This window comes from Chiloscyllium punctatum, chromosome 12 (genome assembly GCF_047496795.1).
Source record: "Chiloscyllium punctatum isolate Juve2018m chromosome 12, sChiPun1.3, whole genome shotgun sequence".
NCBI classification, from domain to species: Eukaryota; Metazoa; Chordata; class Chondrichthyes; order Orectolobiformes; family Hemiscylliidae; genus Chiloscyllium; species Chiloscyllium punctatum.
The window spans coordinates 79,367,262-79,377,843 of NC_092750.1; the positions used below are offsets into that span (position 1 = coordinate 79,367,262).

At 43.9% G+C, this 10,582-nt stretch overlaps 1 non-coding gene across 1 annotated transcript; it reads left to right on the forward strand.

Moving 5' to 3' along the window:
* Window positions 1-1,727: 1,727 nt before the first annotated feature.
* On the forward strand, window positions 1,728-1,799 carry trnah-gug (transfer RNA histidin (anticodon GUG)). The gene has a single exon. It is a non-coding gene; the product is annotated as a tRNA-His (tRNA).
* The last annotated feature ends 8,783 nt before the right edge of the window (window positions 1,800-10,582 follow it).

Consider the following 10,582-nt stretch of genomic DNA (forward strand, 5'->3'; position numbering starts at 1 on the left):
ATAGTCTCAGCCTATCCAGCCTTTCATTATAACTCAAACCTTCCACAGGCAACATGCGTGTATACCTTTTGTGAACCTACTCCAGCGGAATAATATCATTCCCACAACTGGGCGACAAGAACTGGACATAAAATTCCAGAAGACGCCTCAACAATGTCCTGCAAAACTTCAACATAACGTCCCAACTACTATACACAAAGGACTGAGCAATGAAGGGACGTATGTTAAATGCCTTTGAACCATCTTGTCTGTTGGTAATGCAAATTACAAGGAATTATGTACCTGCACTCCGAGCTTCCCTGTTCTCCAACATTCGCAAAGCCATACTCTTTTTGTCGTACCAAAATGCAATACCTTCCATTTATCCAGATTGAACTCCATGTTACATTTTTCAGTCCAACGACTCATTGGATTAAGATCCTTTTGAAACTTAGATCATCTTCCTCACTGTCTACAATTCTGGTGTCACCTGCAAACCTATGAAGCATGTCTGCAGTGAGTTCCACTGTTTTCTCATATAGATCAATGTTTCATATTTACTTGTAGTGGCCGTGATTTAGCAGTGTGCAGATCATAGAACAGTTAGTCATGCAATTAACCATGAGAAAGAAAGCTGCAGACTACAGGGAGATATAAAACAATTGGAAATAAAAATGGTGAAAGCAATTCATTCCACGGAAGTGGGTGATAATCAAGCAAATTTAAACTTCAAACCAGCTGCTCACGCTCCAGTTGTGGCACTCAGCTGTCTCAGCAAGATGCACTGTAGATCGCTGTTATTATAAACGGGAACAGATTTTCCCTTCTGCCCCGCTTTTGACCAGGAGCACTCCCAATCTTGGAATTGCTTGCGCCTCTAAACCATCATAGAAATACCTTGCATTCTCCGGTTGCCTCTCTTGAGCCATCGAGTATCTCTGCGACCTCATTCCCATCTTGATTTCAAGTTGGTTATTCGCGACTGCGCCACTCAGTTCATCTGATTCTGGGGCAGGGAACTGGGACTATGTGACAGCAGTGGTTACTGACTAGTGTGGGGAAACTCGTGAAGTAACCGATGTTAAACTGCATTGCTATTGAAGCATACATTTCAACAAAAGCTTGGTAAAAACAATGACTGCAGATGCTGGAAATTAGATTCTGGATTAATGGTGCTGGAAGAGCACAGCAGTTCAGGCAGCATCCGAGGAGCAGTAAAATCGACGTTTCGGGCAAAAGCTCGTCGTCAAGAATTCAGGCAGAGAGCCTGAAGGGTGGAGAGATCAGTGAGAGGAGGGAGGGGGTGGGGAGAAAGTAGCATAGAGTACAATAGTTAAGTGGGGGAGGGGATGAAGGTGATAGGTCGGGGGGAAGGGTGGAATGGATAGGTGGAATAGATGATAGGCAGGTAGGACAAGTCAGGACCAGTCATGGGGACAGTGCTGAGCTGGAAGTTTGGAAATGGGGTGAGGTGGGGGAAGGGGAAATGAGGAAACTGTTGAAGTCCACATTGATGTCCCCGGAGTCTTTGATGTTTTGGAGAAATCTATTTATCTCAGCCTTCAACACATTAATGATGGAATCACCACAGCCACTGGGTGAACCGATATTAAACGGTCAGCCCATTCTGAGTTCCCACATATCTGCCACTGTTCGCTAAGCACTGATATTGTGGATTTGGTGCTCTGCCTAACATTTCTTATGATATTGTACTTATTGCGTGAGCTCTGTGTGTTCGTCTGTGGGTTGCCGTGATCGTATAGTGGTTAGTACTCTGCGTTGTGGCCGCAGCAACCTCGGTTCGAATCCGAGTCACGGCAGTAACAGCTCTGTGTGTCCCAGTCTTTTGTGAAACACAAAGGAATCAGTTGTTTTAAAGTTTTGATTTTCTCCAAGGTGATTGTTTTTTTTCCTTCAAGCTCTGCTCGCTCACATCTCTGTGTTTCATATGTCAGAATTCAAATCCACCCGTTCTCAGAGATTTCTTCCCTCCTACGATCACGAACCGAACTTTCCATCCCATACCCATTTCATTAATTTGGAGATGCTGGTGTTGGACTATGGAGTACAAAGTTAAAAATTACCCAAAACCAGGTTATGGTCTTACAGGTTTAATGGAAGCACTAGCTTTCGGAGCGCAGCTCTTTCATCATGTGTTTGAGGAGTCATTTCCTATTTCATTAAGGCACTGCAGACTCTAATACAGACTCTCCCATTGATACCGATTAGTCTGTGTGGCTGCAGTCACTGTTGCTGGGTGAACGTGCTCCAACCCCACCATCGGGACCTGCAGACCATTTGATCCATTTGGTTACCACTGTTGTGAGTTCAATGCTCATGTAGCAGCTTTTACTGATGTGGACCAGATATTATTGCGGGGGGTCAAGCTCAGAAAATTGGCACAGAACAGTATCGGGGAAAAGCGACTGAATTGGATAAGATCAGTTTCACTGCTTTTCTGCAATGGCCAAGCGCTATTACCACTGAACACTGAACTATTAATTCAGACACCAGGGACCTGGGTTTGACTCCGACCATGCTCGGTGGTAGAATTGGGATTCAATAAATATCCGGAATTACGAATCTTATAACTCCTATATATCCATGTTCAATTGTTGAGAAAAAACAAATCCATCTGACGCCATTTAAGGAATGAAACTGTCATTCTTACCTGCTCGGGCCTCCATGTCACTCCACACTCACTACAATATGGTTGAGTCTCAACTGCCCGCTGTGCAATTAGGGATAGCAATCAATACTGCCGAGCCAGCGACGCCCTCATACTGTAACAGAACAGGAAAAAATAGTTCATTCGGCCCTAGCTAGATTACTGTGTGCAGTTCTGCAATTCAGAGTACTGCATGGATGTGATCGCACTGGGAACGTTGCAGTAGAGATTCACTGGGATATTGTCTGGGCTGAAAAGTTTCAGTTGTGAGGAGAGATTGGACAGACTGGGGTTGTTTGTCGCCGAGCGGAGGAGATTGGAGAAGACATGACTGAGATGTACTAAATGCTGAGGGATATGGATGGGATAGACTGAAAGAAGCCTTTGTTATTGATGGAGGGATGGAACACTGGGGCCAAGAGATTTCGGGAAAAGGCAGAAAGGTTTGAGTAGATTTGCGGAAAGGGTCAGAGAGGCGGAAATCATTCTCACCTTAAAAAAAATTGAGATGTTAATTTGCGATGCCAAAACATGTAAGATTATAGGCTAAACGATGGAACTTGATTCAGGTCGTTAAGCAGTTGTGTTTGACAAGTGCGGCCACAACAGGCTGAACGGTCTCCTTCGATGTTGTTGTCCTCCACGGTATCGTGGTTAGTGTCCCGCCTGTCACAGGGTTCAATCCCCCGCTGGGGGCATCGTAAATGTTTTAAACCTGTCGCTCTGTTCCCCAGTGAAGGTTATTAATGGCTGGCCTTCCATTCTCGATGGGACATGTCACAGGAAGGACTGTGCTGTCTGAATCAGAGTGGGGAAGGACTGCAGCTCCCGGTGAGACAGTGTCAGTGAAAGTGCAAATACGTAACTTCAGCACATTGTGTTTGTTTTGCAATGAAAACCATTATATAGAGTCGTTCCTGACTGATATGTTTATTTAAAGCAGGAATCTGAGGAAGAAAACAGAATAAACTCATTCAGATCTGAGCGCAGAGACATTTCCAGCAGAACTACTGAGGTTGTACAGCGGAGAACCGCTTTTGGATGCATTGAATTCGGGTTGGTGGGCGCAGTTTGCTTTCACTGGGCGGAGTTGCCAGTGTGTAAATGATACAGATAGTGTTCAATGTGATGGTACATTTGTTCAGTGGTTCGCACTGCTCTTAACTCTATAGGTCAGGTGAATTTGCCATGTTAAATTGCGCTGATGTGTCCAGGGAGTGAATTCAGTAAGTTAAGTGAATTAGCCATGGGTAACGCGGTAATAAGGTCAGCAGTCACACGATGCCAGGTTTTATTCCAGCAGGTTTAGTTGAAATCACAAGCCAGAGGCCTGCGGGGATAGAGACGAGAGCTAGGTCTGGTTGAGATGCTGTTCAGAGTCTCCCTACAGACTCGATTGTCTGAACTGTACTTTCTGCATTGGAGGGAATCGGAGATTCTATCAGAGAGGACACTGCCAGCGTTTACTGGGCTGCTAAGACATTGGAGACGATGCTGACGGCATTTAGTGGGGATGGAGTTTTATTTATTTGTGTTTTGGAAAATTCGAAACTAAACCAAGAAAAACAGAATGGAAGTTTTCCAGAGTATTTGAGGTTTGGAGAGAGTAAATATGTGGCAAATTCACTCTTTCAGGTTCATAAATTTCTGAAAGTCAAGATTTCAAAACCATAGATGTAGGACAAAGACATAATGGGAGCAGATTTTTTGTCATTCAGACAATCCGTTTCCAAAATATTTGGAAAGGCACATTTAGAGACACAGAAGCAGCGAGTTTCACCAGGAGAGAGACAGCCTGTGGCCAGGTAAAAGTGTAAAGGACGGTGTCGGGGGTAGATGGTGCGAGGAAACAATGTCTAATTTGGACGACTTCAGATGCAAAGAAATATCGGAAACGTCTGCAGCTGAGTAAGATTCAGCAAAAAGAAAACTCATAGTTTTGAAAGATTTCTATTAATATTCCACATGAAGCATTATAAATGGAACTGAGCAGATTTTGTCTATTGTCAAGACACAGCTATTCCTTAATGAATAGGAAGTGAACGGTCTCTTGGAGATCGAGTTCCTGCTTTAATCCCATGCCTTAAAGATGGGAGGACGATCGCCATGATGTTGGATTCATTTGATACCCATTGAAATCTGCCAAAGTTACTGAGCATCAAAACTGCCATCTTGTTTTGTAGTACAACCTTCTGTTTTTTCTCATGAGTATTTTCTTTAAGCTGAAATAAATTCGGAGCAAAATTGAATGCAACATTTAACGTGGAGAATCTTGCTCTTGCCCTTCATTGCACCGGAGATTTGTAATAAATCGATACCTCATCAAAGTCGAAGTAAAGCAATTTGATTCTGTTGTAAATTACATTGGGATAATGAAAAGGAGTGCAAACGCTTCTTTTCTCCTTTCATTCCATCTTGACTTTCTATGAATTTACATCGAATGAAAGGGTAACAAATAAGGAGAGATCGGGTGCAATAGTTTATCCAGTGGGATTGTGAATTTTAATGTAACACTCCACACAAAGTTCTGATCAGTATTTTTAACAGTCAATTGAATTGGAACCGCAGAAAACCTTTCCAATGAAACGAATCTTTCATTCTTTCACAACCTTTTGCTGTGTGAATCATACCGCGATCCATCATCCAGCGTGATCACCAAGTTGGCAACAATATTAGATCCACCAATTTTCTTTAGCAATCACAACATCTGCACATACCCATCTGCGGTGTGCCCAGTGCCATTTGTTGTGTCCAGGCCACAGCACATTTCCTGTTCATGAACTTATGAGCTTTGTTCCTGATCTGTCTGATCAGTTTGAGAAACCTTTTCTATTACTTCATTCCATCCCCTCAGAATTCTAAAGGTATCAATAAAATAAGGCGTTAGACCAAATGATGTAGGATTGGAAACCGGCCATTCAGCCCATCGAGTCTGCTCCACCATTCAACGAACTCATGGCTGATCTGATAATCCTCAACTCCATTCTCCAGCATTGTCTCGACAAAGCTTCATCGTCTTTCTGGTTAAATATCTGTCTGGCACAGTTTAAAAATACCAACAACGCAGCCTTAACAACAATTTCGGCAAGGAGTTCCACCGATCCAGTGGCCCCTGAGCAAAGAAATTACTCCTCATTTCTGAATTAAATAGGCAATATCTAATTCTGAGTTCATGTCCTCTGATGCTCTCCTCATACCAGAGGGTGAACCACCTGCACATAACTACCCTATCAAGATCCCATGAATATTGAACGTTTATAAATGTTATTATGTGATTATAGAGCTCCCCTCCCTCTCCTTTGTTTCAAGGAGAATAATCCCAGCCTAACCAATCATTCCACGAAGCTCCATTTTCTCCAGTGTTGACAACATGTTCATTAATCTCTGCTGTCCCCTGCAGCGTCCTTACATATTATTAAGGCAGGTGGAGATATTTATGCGAAGAAACGGTTGAAATTTCAAGCACAGACGGGAATTGGATCTTGAAATCAAACAGCGACTGGAATCAGATTGGTCCACACAAGGACGAAATAGAGTAATGATCACGCTGACAAATGCGAATCTAATCTTATCTCATTAACATTCAATAACTTTACTGTAAACAAATTACCCCGTGTAAGTGTCCACAGAGCTGTTATTTCGGGGGAAAAAACTTATAGAAACTGGCTACATAAACACTTTGACAACAATAACATGTTCTTGAGACATTTTTTGGTTATAAACTCAACTCATTGTTCTGTGAATCCTACATCGTTTGCAAGCCACAAATGAGACATGGAATATAACTCTCTCCATTTGCCTAGATGGATATAACTTCAATAACACTTAAGGAACTGGACACAGTCCACGACAATGCAGTCACTTGAGTGTATCCTCTCCAACACCTGCAATATTCATTTCTTTCACCGCTAAGGCGCAATTACAGCAGAGTGCACCAACTATAAGATGCACTGGAATAAGTCATTCGGGCATTTTTGACAACCTTCAAAGCTCAACAGCGATACTGACTATAAGGACAAGGTTGGAAGATGCAACGAAACGCCACCATTTTCAAGTTACCCTCCAAGGCCCATAGCAACCTGACTTGGAAAGGAATCAGTGAGAAACTCATTGGTGAAACGGTCTTGATGGGCAAAGTTGCATACTTCAGCCTTCCATCTTTTATCTTACAATTTTAAGAAAAATGTTGATTTATGCGGTGACCAGACTTGTGCTCAGTCCTTTAGCTGTTCCCTAAACTGGTGGTTACTAAAGTTCTGCTATCATCCACAGCCTGTGGTCAACAATCGAAAATATCCGAAAACCCTCTCAATCAACTGACTCCCCTTCAGATTAGAGTGGTGTTGGAGAAGCACAGCAGGTCCGGCGGCATCTGAGGAGCAGGAAAAATGGACGTTTCAGGCAAAAGCTATTAATCAGGAATGAGACTGGGATCACATGGGATGGATAGATAAATGGGAAGGGGGTGGGGCTGGGGAGAAGGTAGCGGAGAGTGCTGTAGGTGAATGCAGGTGGGGGGTGAACATGATATGGCAGAGAAGAAGGTGGACTGGATAGGTGGGAATGAAGATGCACAGGTGGGACAAGTCAGGCGGACAGTGTTGAGCTGGAAGGTGGGAACTGGGGTAAGGTAGGGGGAGGGGAAATGAGGCAACGAGTGAAGTCCAAATTGATGCCATGGGGTTGAACGGTCCCGAGGCAGATGATGAGGCTTTCTTCCTCCAGGCATCGGGTCGTGAGGCAGTGGCGATACAGGAGGCCCAGGACCTTCATGTCCTCGGGAGAGTGGGAGGAGGAGTTGAAATGTTTGGCCATGGGGCACTGGGGTTATTTCTTGTGGGTATCCTGGAGATATTCTCTGAAGTGTTGTGTGAGAACACATCTCCTCTCTCCAACTTAGAGGAGACCGCATCGGGCGGAATGTATACAAGAAATGGCATGTGTGAAAGTGCAGGAGAAACTTTGATGGATGTGGAAGCCTCCATTTGAGCCTTGGTCAGAGGTGAGGAGGTAGATGTGGGTGCAGGTTTTGCACTTCCTGCAGTGACAGGGAAATTTATATTTCCCTCCCCACCCCTATCCACTTTTGACAAAGACTCTTTCCTCCACGACTACCTAGTCAAGTCCAGGCCCTCCAATGACCCACCCTCCCCTCACGGCACCTTCCCCTGCCACCACAGGAATTGCAAAACATGCACCCACATCTTCCCTCTTACATCCTTCCAAGGCTCCAATGAGCCTTCCATATCCATCAAATGTCCGTGTGCACTTCCACACATGTCATTTATTGCATCTGTTACTCGCGATGCGGTCTCCTCTACATTGGGGCCAACAGACACATTCTCGGAGAGCGCTTCAGAGAACATTTCCAGGGAACCCGCAACATTCAACTCCAACGCCCCATGACCAAAAACATCAATTACCACGTCCCCCGACTCTCCCAAGGACATGCAGTTCCTGGGTCTCCTCCACCGCCATTCCCTCACCACCAGACGCCAGATCTTCCACCTCGGGACCCTCAACCCCAGGGCATCAACGTGGTCTTCACCAGTTTCCTCATCTCCCCACGCCCACCTTATCCGAGTTCCAAATTTCTATCTTGGCACCATCCTACTGACCTGTCCCACTTGTCTATCTTCCTTTCGACCTATCCGGTCCACCCTCTTCTCCGATCTATCACCTTTAACCCCATCTCTATCCACCTCTTGCACTCTCAGCTAAATTTTTCCCAGACCCAGTCCTCCCGTTTATCGCTCCACCCTCGAGGCTCCCAGCTTTATTCCTGATGAAGGGCGTTTGCCCGAAAGGTTATTTTTTTCTGCAACTCGGATGCTGCCTGACCTGCTGTGCTTCTTCAGCACCACTCTAATCTTGATTCTGATTTCCTGCACCTGCAGTACGCACTTCCGTTATTCTGATTCCCCTGTCCATTGATCTTGAATAGGCTGTTGCTAAAGTTTCAGCATCATTTCCCTGCTCTTATATTCCCAACTGCGGTCAAGAACAGAAAGTATCTCCAACCCCTCGAGACCACTTGATCCCTTGTCCAATCACCTTCAAGCATTCGTGAATGTCTACTCCAATTTCTCTTTTATTACTTTAAACCTCTCAGTATTCACACTGTTCTCATTGTGCGTCCTCAAATTCATTATCACTCACTTCACTGGATTGAATTCCTTTCAGCACATTTTCTTGCCAATTGTTTCCAATCTCCCTGCAGTCCATGGCTTTCTTCCTCGTGGTTAACGACATGACTAATTGTTACCTGATTTTCAAACTGCTAAATGATGGCCACAACAAATAATTAAAAATGGTTGACCTATATGAGAAAACAATAGAACTCATCGAAGCCATGGTTCATAAGCTTGCAGAGGACAGCAGAATAGGAGACTGTGAAGAAGGTGATCTAAGATTCCAGAAGGATCTTAATCCATTGCGTCTTTGGGCTGAAAAATGTCACATGAAGTTCAATCTGAATAAATGGAAGATATTGCGTTTTGCTACATCAAATAAGAGTAGGGCTTATACAATTAATGATCGGGCGTCGCATCGTGTTATGGAACACGGAGGCCAGGAATGCAAGTACATAATTAATTTTAGTTTACTTCATATACAGACAGAATGGTTAAAAAAAATGTCATCCTGCCTTCGTTGCTCAGTCCTTTGAGCGTAGGAGTTGGTGCGTTATGTTGAAGTTGAATCGGACATTGGGTGTTGCGTCTTCTGGAATACTGTGTCCAGTTCTTGTCGCCCAGCATAGCAAGGAAATGATTCAGCTGGAGTCGGTTTAGAACAGGTATACCAGCGTATGGCTAGTGGGGAAGGTTTGAGTTATAACGAAAGGCTGGATAGGCTAAGAATATTTTCACTCGAGAACTGAAGTTTGAAAGGTGACCTGATGGAAATTTATAAATTATTGAGAGTTCGGTTCGAGTTAACTGTAACTGTCTTTTCTCCAAGGAGGGGGGACTTCAAGACGAGAGGGTAAATGTTTAAAGTGAAAAGAGGGATTTAAAATAAGAGATGAGAGGCTTTTTTTTAACAGAGGATGGTTTATGTGTGCAATTCACTTCCTGAGGCAGTGATGAATGAAAGTACATTTACAATATTTACAGGATATTTGGATCGATAAATGAATTGGAAAGTTTCAGTGGGATTAAAAAAAGCTATTCATACATGCCTAGTACACTACTTATTGCCCAGAAGGAAGTTCAGAATCAACCACGATATTATGGATCTGGAGTCACACACCAGCCAGACACCAGATAGGTAAGGCAGTTTCCTTCCCTTTCAGGCATTAGTGAATCAGATCTACTGATTCAACATCATCATTAGACTCTAGGTATTTATTTAAATAAAATTCCAGCATCTGCCATGCCAGGGTTTGAACCAGTGTCCACAGAATTATATCTGGACATTCATATTAACAATGCAGTAATAATATCACAAGGGCATTACTAACCCTCAGCAATTACAGGAGCCGTCAGATGCGACTCGTTTAGTTTGGCATTATGTTCAGTATGAGCTGGTAGGAGTGAAAGGCCTGTTTTCATGCTGCGTGAGCCTATGACTTTGACACTATGAAACTGGCAGTTGGTTGGGATTAACAGCAGGGTTGACAGTTTAGTTGATCTCCTTTTGGGATATGTAATCTTGCTGGTTACTCTGGAGGTTCTTCTGCTCATTGAGCCCTTCCCATACACGGGACTGTTGAACTGTCTGTCTCCAGTTTGACTGAGTCGATGAGTTTCCACTTCAGCAGGTAATTGAATCCCGCATTGCGTTGGTTTCTCTGTGATATCGGTGTCCTTGTATCTACCCAGGATGAACGATTGGTTGAAATCATGTCCACGCAGACGTAAGTCCCGTTGTCCATGTTGTGAATGTGTTTTTTATTCTGCTTGATATATCCACAGGGTGGGGATGTCGCTGGTC